The sequence below is a fragment of the Theropithecus gelada genome, chromosome 2 (genome assembly GCF_003255815.1).
Source record: "Theropithecus gelada isolate Dixy chromosome 2, Tgel_1.0, whole genome shotgun sequence".
NCBI lineage: Eukaryota > Metazoa > Chordata > Mammalia > Primates > Cercopithecidae > Theropithecus > Theropithecus gelada.
Window position 1 is genome coordinate 10381421 of NC_037669.1, and position 12875 is coordinate 10394295.

The window sequence follows — 12875 nt, forward strand, 5'->3', positions numbered from 1 at the left end:
TTATTCCCAGCTACTTGGAAGGTTAAGGCAGGATGATTGCTTGAGTTCACAAGTTCAAGTTCAGACTGGGCAACATAGAAAGACTCCATCTCTAAAAAATAATTTTAAAAAATGCATGTACTCTAATGTCTATAAAAAATTGAGGGATAAAAAATGTGAAATATTTAAAATGTAGTTCTTATGTTTAAGTGAATGTTTATTCCTTTCATTTTAGAAATACTTATTAGATATATGTAGGAAGTTGACTATTGAAATGAAAGGAAAATAAAGCTGTTACTCACTACTTATTTACTTTTTAGGTTTTAGATATTTTAATTCTTGTTTTGTCTTTTAAGATATAAAGAAAACAAGAGGAAATAACTATAATCAAATTTGTTAAGTAATATTACTACTTATTAGAGATTGTGCTAGAGGTTTTGAAATATACTGTGTCATTAAATCTGTAAAATAATCATATATGGTGAAAACACATTTCTAATTTAAAATGATGAGGTTTCAAAGAATTATATGTCTTTGAAGACACATAGCAAGTGTGTGATAAATGTAGAAGAGCATATAGGATACATATATAATATAGAATAATAATAATAAACATGATGACTCAAATGAAATAATGCATACAACATTTTTAACAGTCCCTGTCACAGAGTAGTCACATAAAAATATATTCCCTTGCTGTGATTCTAATACAAAAGTACTTAAAGCAGAAGGTAAATTTTCTAGAAGCAAATTTTGGTTTGCCTGGATTCATAGCTTACTTTGTTTATTAGCTAAACAAACTATTCATAAAAGTATATATAAAGAAATAGAAAATAGGAATAGACTTACAATTAGTAACTAGATTGAATCAGTAATCAGAACTTTCCTTAGAAAGAGCCCTAAATCAGATAGCTTCAGTGAATTTTATGAAATATCTCAAGAACAATTAACAACAACCCTTCTCATACCGTTCTAAAAAAACTGAAGAGGAGGGAATACTTTCTAATCCATTCTATGAAATTACACTGGTACCAAAGGCAGATGAGGACACCAAATAAACAAACAAACAAGAACAACCACAGACCAATATATCCTATAAATATTGATGGAGACATATTTAGCAAAATATCAACAAATCAAATTCAGCAGAATATTAAAATAATTGTACATCATGACCAAGTGAGATTTATCCCTGGAATGCAAGGATAATTCAACAAACAAAAATCAATCAGCATAACATACCACATTAGCAGAACAAAAGAAAATAAACCAAAACATGTGGTCATCTCAGTTGATGTATAAAAAGCATCTAGAAAAATCTGACACATGTTTATAATAAAAACTCAACAAACTAGAAATAGAAAGAAACTTTCTTAACATAATAAATGTTCTATATGAGAAAAACCCACAGCTAATAACATATACCACGGTGAAGGACTGAAAACTTTTCCTGTATGACCAAGAATAATACAAGAATGCCCGCTTTCTTTGTGTCTATATAATCTAGCATTGGAAGTTCCTGGCAGGCCAATTAAGCAAGAAAAAGAAATGCAAGACATCCAAATTGGACAGGAAGAAATAAAATTATCTATGCTAGCAGGTGATGTAATCATATATATATATATATATATAAAACCCGAAAAATTTCACATAAAAACCTGCTGAAACTAACACGTAAATTCAGCAAAGTAGCAGGATATTAAGTGAACACATAAAAGTCAGTTGTATTTTTATACATTAACTATAAACAATTCATAAAGGAGATTAAGAAAACAATTACATGTACAATAGCATCAAAAAGAATAAAACTCAGGGACGAACTTAGATAAAAAGGTAAACGATTGATACATTGTGAACTACAAAATATTGCTGAGAGAATTTTTTAAACCATGGATACATGGAAAGATATCCTGTGTTCATAGACTGAAAGAAGTAATATTGTTAAGATGCCAATGCTACCCAAAGTGATCTACAAATCCAGTGCAATCCCTTTCAAAGTCCAAATGTGTTTTTGCTGAAATAGAAAAAACACTATCCTAAAATTCATATGGAATCTCATATACATTTAAATAATCAAATACAATCTTAGGAATAAAAACAACAACAACAACAACAACAACAAAAACATTTGGAAGACTCTCATGCCCTAATTCTAAAACTTAGTTTAAATCTGCAAAATCAAAGCAATGTAGTATTTGCATAAAGATAAACATAGACCAACAGAATAGAATAGAGAGCCGAGAAATAAACTCTTACATATATGGTCAAATGATCTTTGACAATGACAAGACAATTCAATGGAGAAAACATAGTGTTGTCAACAAATGATTCTGGGGAAACTGGATACCCACATGGAAAATAATGAAGTTGAACACTTGCCTTACACTATATAAAAAATTAACTCAAAATGGAACAAAAATCTAAGCATAAGAGATTTAACTCCAAAACTATTAGAAGAATATATAAGGTAAAATCTTCCAGATGTTGGATTTGGCAATGATTTATTGGATATGGGATCAAAAGCACAGGCAACAAAGAAGAGACAAGAATAAAATAGACTTCATCAAAATGAAAAGCTTTTGTACCATCAGGCACAAAACCCATAATAATAATGTGAGTGAAAAGGCAACTCACAAAAAAGAAAACATTTGTGTATAATAAATTTGAAAACAGATTAATATCTAGACTATATAAAGAACTCCTAAAACTCAACAACCAAAAATAAAACAAACAATCTAATTAAAAATAGGCCAAATACTTAAATATAGATTTCTCCAAAGAAGATATATGAATGGCCAATAAACACATAAAAAGACCCACATCACTAATTAATGTCACGAGTTATTAGGGAAATGCCAAACAAAAGCATAATGAGATACTACTTCATACCGATTGGAATGGCTACTATACAAACAGAAAATATGTTGGCAAGGATGTGGAAATACTGGAACGTTTGCACATGTTTGTTGGGAATTCAAAGTGGTGAAACTGCTGTGAAAAGTCATATGGTGTTTTTTCCAAAGATTAAACGTGGAATTACGTATGATTCAGCAATTTCACTTCTAGGTAAACATCAAAAATAATTTAAAGTAAGGTCTCCAACAAATGTTTGTATACCCATGTTTATAGCAGCATTTTTCATAATACTGAAAAGATGGAAACAACTGAAATATCTATGCAAAAATGAATGGATAAACAAGAGGTGGTATGGACATACAATGGAATATTATTCAGCTTTTTAAAATAAGTAAATTCTAATACATTCTACAACATGAAATAGCATAGTGTTTACCAGGGATTGTAGGGAGATAAATTACTGTTTAATGGGAAGAATTACAATTTGGAATGATGTAAAAGTTTTGAGATTGATGGGGTCATAGTTGCACAATAATGTGAATATACTTAATACTATTTAATTGTACACATAAAAATTGTATCTTAGTAAATTTGGTTATGTATATTTAGCAAAACTTTTTGAGAAAAAAAATGGGGAAAATAGTCTAATGTTTACCTGCAGTTTTGATAAAGGAAGCAGAAACATTTGCTTATATTTGTTGAGATGACTAGATACTGTCTGTGTTTTTATATAACTTTTTTCATATAATTCCCGTAATAGTCTATACTACTTATTTTGACTACTTTTTTTAGAGTAGGATGATGTTATGACTCATTTTGACCCACAGGTACAACTTATGTAATTAGCAAATTCAAGATTTAATAAAATGTTTCTCTGTCTCCAATATTCATGCTCATTTTAAGCACACTTTGTCAGCTTTAAAGGGATATGTATTTTCCCGCATTCAAACAATAAAGGAGTTTTCTTTAACTAAACTCTGTTCCTTTTACAGATAAAAGGGTTGTGATCATAATAAATTAGTGTTATTAAGATCCACTAAATTGTCACAGGCAAAGAGATGATCCCAGTTTATTTATGTTTTCAGTATTATGTTTATTACATGTACTAAGTAATTTTACAAAATTTCTCAATTACTAAACCAAAATAAAATGAACATACTTAAATTTATTTTTATTGCATGCATTCAAGGGTCATTGTTATTGTAAGAGATATAAGAATACTAGAGGTAAGGTAAGTTATTTAATTTAGCACTTCATGTCTCCTAGAAGCATAAACAATACCAAGCTTAGAAAGTTATAGAGGAAAGCATTTTTGATAAATGCATTATTTGTATAAATGGGTACTATGAGTTAACCAACTGAATACATGAACAGAGACTGAGCAAAGACTCGTCACTTTTAATTCTTAAATATATCACAAATCATAATCTATTGGCAAATACGTATTTACCAAATGTTGACTAACATGGATTTCTAAGTGGAGATGTTAGAGCATGATCCACATATAAAGCTATTGAGGCCTTTATATTTTCACTGTAAATGACTTTCTAATAAATTTACTTGGTATGAACCATCTGTTTCCTTAGAAGGTCATGTCAAAACAGGATATCAGGGATGAGAGGAAATTTCTTAAAAGGTAATCTAGAAGCTAACATTTAAGACATATTTTCTTTAGGAAATGACGCTTTCGATCTCTACTAGGACCTTTGATTTTTAAATGTGTGTGATCCACTATTTCCTCTCAAATTGCCATGTGAATCAGACAGTTATTTGCTTCAAATATTTATTTTTCACACAGTGGATTAAGTAATACATAAGGATTATGGCTCCTTTTGAAAATAAGTAAAAATAATCTCTATAAGAAGTTTCTCGATGTTCCATACTTTTAAGTTATATGTTACTTTTTTTTCAAGTGTACTTTAAATATAACTAAACTTGCATTCTCATATAACAGCTGCTGAAAAAAGTTTTATAACAACTTAGGAAAAAAATTAATTATATTCATCAAAACCACCATCAAGCAACCAATAGAGCAACGGAGCAAAATTGTCCTTCCCCTTAGTTTTAAACTACAGTAAATAATAACAACTGAATGAAAGCAGATCATTTCAATTACTCCCTCTGGAGCAGCAATAGTGTAATTCTTGTTTTGTTACCTCATTGTCCTGGAGACTAGGTCTTCATTTACATGCTAAATTAATTATTTCTGATTAGAAAACATGGCCATTTTATTTTATTTAGAGACTGAATTAATGGGAGGGGCTGAAAAATTATTTAAAATAAATAAGTGAAAACAACAATCAAAAAATTGCATTTAGATACAAAGCATAAGTTTAATGGATCAGATGACAAGAAACATATTTAGATATCACAGACTATTTTTTCCTTCTTCGCAGAGAGGTTCTCATAGCAAAATACTGATATTATAAAGATTTATTATTAGATAAATTATTATACAAACAAAATCTCTTCACTAGACAACGGTTTTCTTTGTACAACTTTAGGTCTTTTGACAGTTCAAATATTGTTCACATGTAGAATTGACTCTTTATTTGAAATTTTGTAATAAAGAAGATGTCAAATGAATTTAGCGAGGAACAAAGGGACATAAAGGAACAAAGCAGCTGGTAAACGCAAGGGCTGCAGAGTATCTTTCCTGGGAAGCAGAGAAGAGAAAGTACACGAGAAGTAGAAGGCAATGAGGGATACGGGCTGTGATAACGTAGCTCGTTAAAGGCTAACAAGGAGGTCACCAGCAAATACAAAATAAACGAAATGGATGACACAATATGTAGGGTGGTAAGGAAAATAAAATCATGCTTATATATTGATTGTATTATTCAACTGCTAAATTTTAAACTGCTACTTTGAAGTGTATGTTGTGATACTTGAGCAGATATGAGCAGTGTAAAGTGGTGTTTGTATCAGACACATCACAGAATGGCATCTCTGTGTCAAATAGTATATCACCCTATTTCTTGTATGTATACTAACCTACTTTTTCAATTGCTGACATAGTTTTTTATAAAACCATAAATAAATATTGTCCCTTTTGTAAATACTATAGCTATTGCTACCAGAATGAGAGCACTAACAGGAGAGAAATAAGTTATTCTTTTTTCACAGTATATATTCTTCTTAGACGGATAAGTAAATGTTTTTCCACAACTAAAGCTACTCAAAACATCCCTACTGTGTGCTTATATTTACATAAATTCATAAAGTATCAGATTTATTTAAAATGTTGCCTTTGATTGGTTGGTTCTAATAAAAGTAATTGTACATGCTACTAGCCTTGGGGATAGAAGCTGAAGTGCATTGGTGAAGTCTTGGTGAGACTGTCCTTCATTTTTTACACTTGGCTAGAGTTGTCTTTAGTCATTAATTTTACAACAAAGGGAATAGATGTGTGCTCAATATGTAATAGTTTTAAGAGTTTGATACCTTTGCTTAATACAAAGAAGTTAAGGGATCAGAATGTGTGATATATACCCAGGATATACCTAGTGATGTCTGTGCATCTCTGTCATTCTTGGTCAGAGGCAAATAATAAGACGTGGGGAAATTGCTGTAATCCTTTCTGAGGTTGTGGTATGGCACATTTACAGGTCTGCATGAACAGTTGGATGCTTTCTCAGTTCATCATTCATGAGTTGTTTCACCAGCCCTGTCAACAGTTATTCCTCTAAGGAGCAATCATCCACATCTTGCAATCCTTGAGGGCTACAAAGTCATCCTGAACTAGCAGTTAGATTGACGCTGCTGACTTGAGCCTCAAAATGGCACTTGTTTTATAACACAACAGTTGCCAGACAAAAATAGGGTCCAGTAGTAATTGGGGAGCTCCAAATGTTTGGCATAGTAGTAGTCTCTAGCTTAAGCACTTGTCGTATGGCATTTTCCCTGGATTTTTTGAATATTAATGCTTTTCATGAAGCAGAAAAGATACACATCTTAATGAGCAAAACTGAAGAAGTATTCTAATATTCTTGAACTGACAAGCTGGAGACTGAGATGGGCTCCACACAGATGACATTTTTTTAAAATGGGAATATAATAGCCTCTGGAGATACTGATCAGGACAGATAGATGTTTCTTCAGGTCTACTTAGACACTAGAGATTTATGATATGAATCTATTAGAATATATTTCATCTGCTCTTTAAATCTGGAACAAAGAAATGCCCTTGATTTGAAGAGGAAAGTTTTAAAAAGCACATCAATGTGAAACAGATGGTTTGGACATTTTGCTGACACTTAGGAAATTTTTGTTTGGAAAGAAGCATTCTTCTTGCTTCTAACTTGATAGTCAGACTTCGATCAAATGACATGGGATATTAACTTAGGAAATATAATTTGAATCTAAAATTTAATTTCAAGGCCCTCATGCATTCCCTTTTTTTCTTTTATGTAAGTGTATTATTAATTTTAACTAAAGTCTTTATTTAATTCACACAAAGTAGATGAACTATCATCAATTATTGATGGCAGAGTAAAGAAAAATCATTAAAATATTTTCAGTTATGATTTTGTAACTATACCTTGGTAATTAAGCTCTGTCATTTTTACAAAAAAAATACAAGTAGCTGTAATTGGTATCAGCAGTATTTTGCATTTGCTCATCCTAGAACAATTATGCATTATTTGAAACAAGAATATATGTAACAAATTTATGAATTACAAAACATAATAAAAATAGATATTAATAGAACCACTATCATTACTGATTTCCCATTTCATTGTCATGTCTCTCATTGTAATTGAAACTAATCTGAAGTTTTTTAAATTCAGAATTTTATTTGTATGCTTTACACATGTAATTACTATATGTATGCATTCTTATACAATGTATTATTAATTTTACTTCTTTTGAGCTTTTAAAAGTGTTTTCATACTTTATGTAGTTTTGATGCTTTTATTTTATATATAATTATTCAACGTTCTTAAGTTTCATCCATTCATCCATGTTATTGCTATGAGTTTTTTTATTTAATGCCGATATCTTACAATGCATTATATTTATTTATGTTTTCTAATACTTTGGGGCTGTTTCCAATTTTTTGCCAATACAAATGATGCTGCTGTAAATATTCTGGTACATTTTCTCTAGTGCACATTTGCATCGATTTGTCTAATCCCATAAGTGCATTTGCTAGCTTAAGAATTTACTTGTATGACTTTACAAAATAATGACGTTTGTTTCTTATGTAATTATGTCAATTTATCCCACTAGCAGTGTACATAGTTTTCTATTTCCATCATGTGTGGAATTGTTAAGTATTGGCAGTCTTATGAGTATAAACTCTTCATTATACTCTTGCTTTGCATATACCTAATTAGCAATGCAGTGTCAGCATTTATTCATTTGGTTTTCTTGTTTGGTTCTTGTTTAGAGACATTCTATAAAACATAATGTTTTGTACATTGAAAAATACACTGGATAATAATAATACCTTAATAATGCCTTATATGTGCTACAAATATCTTTTCCAAATTTATGTTTTCCTTTTTCCCACTTTAAAGAGATTTTTGGTGAACATATGTTTAAATTTTAATATGGTTCAATTAGTAAATACTTCTTGTTGTGAGATATTATTTCTACTCCAAAACCAATAAGAAATTATTTTATCTCGTCTTTTAAAGGTTTTATTATTATTGTTATTATTTGAAGTAGATTGCTGTGGAACTTGTGAGTTAGGGACCCAATTTTCTTTTCTTTTTTTTTCCTTTTGCTTTTTTCTTTTTAATGCCTAATCAGTTGTCTCAGTGTCACTAATTAAACAGTCTCTTTTTTCCACCATTTATTAATGACTGCAGTGATTCTTCTATAATATGTTAAATGACCTTTAATTCAGGGAGTTATGGATTTATTTTGGAGCTGTTTTGTCTATTCCTAATCTAACACAATATTAATTTAAATAATTTAGTCTTTTAAAACGTCTTGATAATTGATTAAAGAAGATCCTTTAAAATTGCTTCTCTTCCTCACGAGTCTCTTGGCTAATCCTGTGCCTTGCAATTCCAAAAAGTTTTACAAACATCTGCTGAAAATGTTTGAGTAATTTAATTGAATCTATAGTAAATTTGGAGAGACATGACTGCATAGACCCTTTCAATCCACAAACACTATATATTTTTATTTGTGTCTTCTTAAATGTCTTACAATCAATTTTAATTTTTTGCATTCATATATTACTATAATTAGGTTATCCAGAGATGACATATTGTAACTACCATGGTGAATGATGTCCAATATTTTTCTTTAGAAGACATTTTCCAAGTATTATTTTAGCTCTCCTGAATACAATTAATATTTTTACATTAATATTACATTCAGCAGCTTTCTTAATATCTGTTTTTATGCCAATAATTTTAATGAATAGTGTTTTAGATTTTGTTTGCAACCATATAATTCCTGCATAGTAGTGATTTTATTTCTTTTATTTTAATCTGTATAAATTTTATTTATTTCTCATGTCTTACTGTATTGGATATGTCTACAAATAATTTCAAAAATTAACTCAGGCACAGTGGTGGATTCCTGTAATCCTAGTTATTTGGGAGACTGGGGCAGGAGGGTCACTTGAGACCAGTGTTTGGAGGCTGCAGTGAGCTACGCAGTGGCAATAATAGTGCCACTGCACTCCAGCCTGGGTGGCAGTGAGGCCCTGTCTCTATTTTTAAAAATTGAATTAAGAACTAAATAAACCTGCATTTATTAAATTAATTATTCCTTTGGCCTCTTAATATGATAATGCACTTACTTTAAAAAAAAAAATTTAGTTAGAAAGCACCCTTGCAATTCTGTAATAAACTAAGCGTAGACATGATGTAGTACATTTTCATGCGCTGCTGGATTCAGTTAACTAAAATTTTGTTTTGAATTTTTGCATCTATATTTAGAAGGAGAATTGATCTTTTGTTTACCTTTCTCATTATATCCTTTTCTGGTGTTGATAACAAGGTTACACCAACTTCACATAATGACTTGCATCATATTCCTTCATTTTAATTCTTTAGTAAAATTTAGGTATGACTTAAATGATCTCTTTTAAAGGTTATAATTTATTCAGAAAATATTTTGGTCCAAGGATTCACTTTTTGGAATACTTAAAAGAACTGATTCAGTCGATTTTTTTTTCAGGAATATTTGATCTTCATTTATTTTTAGTTGTGATGTCATTGAATTTCTAAGAATTTCAATTTCTTTTAATAGCAGAAGAACTGTTTTCACTTTGTTTATCAAGGCCTAAAATACGCACACACACATATACTTATTTAAAAATTTCTATTTATTTTTGATCTATTAAATATTAATATTTAGAAAACACAATTTCTGAGTATATGCATTTATACATATATACTTATTTAAAAATTTCTATAGACTTTTTGATCTATTAAATATTAATATTTAGAAGACAATTTCTAAGCATATGCATTTACATTATTAATAAATGTAATTATTATATAATTCATTTAAATTTTATTCATGATCTAATTGACACAGACTTTTTGAAATTTTGTTAATATCTATCTCATTCATAACCTAGTATTTGACCAACTTTGTGAGTGTACTTTATTCTTGAGGAAACACATTTTTCAATAGTTTCAGAGTACTACATGTATAGATTATATATATCTTTTAATCTAGCATGATAATTATTATATACAAATATATATAACCACCATGCTAATTATATATATATAATACTGTATATATAGTATGCAGTATAATACTGTGTATATAGTATTATATATATACCAATATTTTTGTGGTTTTAACTTCTCAGTGTTTGAGAGAGGAAAGTTGAAATCTTTCACTATGGTAGTGGTTTTCAGTTTTTCCTTGCAGTTCTATCAATTTTGATTTCTATATTTTGAGATTATTGAAGCAGAGGCTGCTGGCTGTCCTCCCCGCCACCCAGCCTGTCTCTACTTCAATATTATAGGAGCTGCACAGATGACCATTGCCAGCCTCCTTTGCACCTATACATGATGTTATCACTAAGATATGGCTAATGGAATCTAAGCAGTGTAATATGGCATCTTTTCAAAGTTGTGGAAAGATACTTGGCAGAGACCTTTTGTCTTCGTTATTGTCCCTTCTAGTTTACAGCATAGGACACGAAATTCTACCTTCTTGGACCATGATGATGAAAACTACACCTAAGTGTGACCAACAAATGATGCAGAAGAAATCTAATCCCTGAGGAATTGAGGCGCAAAATTCTCTCACCAGCATTAGAGAGCTTGCTGTTCTACTTTGGATAAATAAGAGGAAAATAAACTACTTAGACATTACTATTTAAATTTTAGAACACCTGGCTTTACCTCTGCTAACACTGCTATTTTAATAGCTGTAAACAAATATAGAACTGCCATAGGCTTCCATTTAACTGAACATTTATCATTATGTAGTGACTCGCACCTCACCTTCCTTTATATGTATTTGTCCTAAAGTCTTCTTTTCTGATATTAATATATCCACTCGAGTTTCTTGTTCTAATCTGCATTTAAACATTTTTATGGTCTTTATGTTTTCTGTATACTGCTCATAAATAGCACATTGTGAAATGTTTGATTTTCCACAATCTATGTTTTGCTTAATTGACACGTATAGTCCTTTTGATGCTTGATACATTTTGACGTACCTCTATTTTATTTAGGGTTTTATACTTTTCCTACCTTTTTATGATCTGATTTCCTCCTTTCTTTCCTTTTATGTATCAACTGAAATGGTTTTTTTCCACTATTTTTCATTGATTTTTACTTTGTAAACTATGAAAGTTTTGAGTTCCAGCTCTTATTTTCAATTCACTCTTTAATATTGACCTCAATCACCGTATGAATGATTAAAAGACTTTAGAACCCTTTCAACCAGATCAACCCTAGTCTGTTTCACAAACAGACTAGATTTCACGATTTTAGTTCCTTCTTTTTAGCCAAACATATTTTACATTATTTTTATGTTATCATTGTATAAAATGACTTATTTTGATTTTCATACCTTTTTTTCTTTTTTCATGGCTTAAGCAACATAAATCTCTTATCTCACAATCAGAACTTAGAAGTCTGAAACCAGGTGTCAGCAAGCTGTTTCCTTCTAAGGGCTGCTGGGGAAGAATCTGCTCTGGCCTCCAGATTTGTAGATGGCATTTTCATGTTCACCTCAAACCCCTGTATTTTCACGTCTTTACTATACAATTTTTTTTTCACTGTTATTTCTTGCAACGCAGACCATTCGGGATTTTTTTTTCTCCCTGAACTATATAGTTTAGAAATTTCTTTGGGTAAGAAATATCAGTGTAAAATCAAGCCTAGTTCATTGCAAACTATCATTATTTTACTTTCAGTATTAGTAGAGAGTTTTGTTGTGCCAGTGAATCCAGGTTGATAGCTGTGTTTTCTGTCATTATGAGGAAATCACTCCCCTGTCTTCTGGCTCCCATTATTGCTGTTGACAGCTTTGCTGCGGATCTGTTTGTCTATGATGTCATCTTTATTGCTGCTACTAGGCTCTTCTTTTCATCGAATGTCTCTTTAATTTTAATATTTATTATAGTGTTTCATAGAGATGATGGCCTCACCAAGTTTATATCTCATCAATTCTAAGATTCCGTTTAAAAGATTTTCATAGGCAATAAGTTTCAGTCAATATTATTGAAATCTCAATATTACAAAAAAAGCAGATTTTCTAAAGAAGGAGGATTTCCTCTCACAAAAATAGAGGACTATTGCTCACTTCAGCTGTACATATATTAAAATTGGAATGATACAGAGATTAGTATGGCCCTTTTGCAAAAATGACATGTGAATTCATGAAGTATCCTGTATGTTTTATATATTTAAAATGTATTAAAGGAGTAGATAGATATTAAGTGTTCTCAGCCAAAAAATAAGAAAAAACAAAAAACAAAAAAAAAACTCTCCTCCACCCCAACAAAAATCTATCTATGTCAAGTGATGTAGACGTTAATTACTTTGATTTTGGGAATCATTATACAAGATATATCAAAATACTGTATTGTACACCTTAAATAA

At 30.3% G+C, this 12875-nt stretch overlaps 1 non-coding gene across 1 annotated transcript; it reads left to right on the forward strand.

Moving 5' to 3' along the window:
* The first annotated feature begins 12570 nt into the window (after positions 1 to 12570).
* On the forward strand, positions 12571 to 12672 carry LOC112619855. Its single transcript, XR_003118353.1, has one exon. It is a non-coding gene; the product is annotated as a U6 spliceosomal RNA (small nuclear RNA).
* Positions 12673 to 12875: the final 203 nt, after the last annotated feature.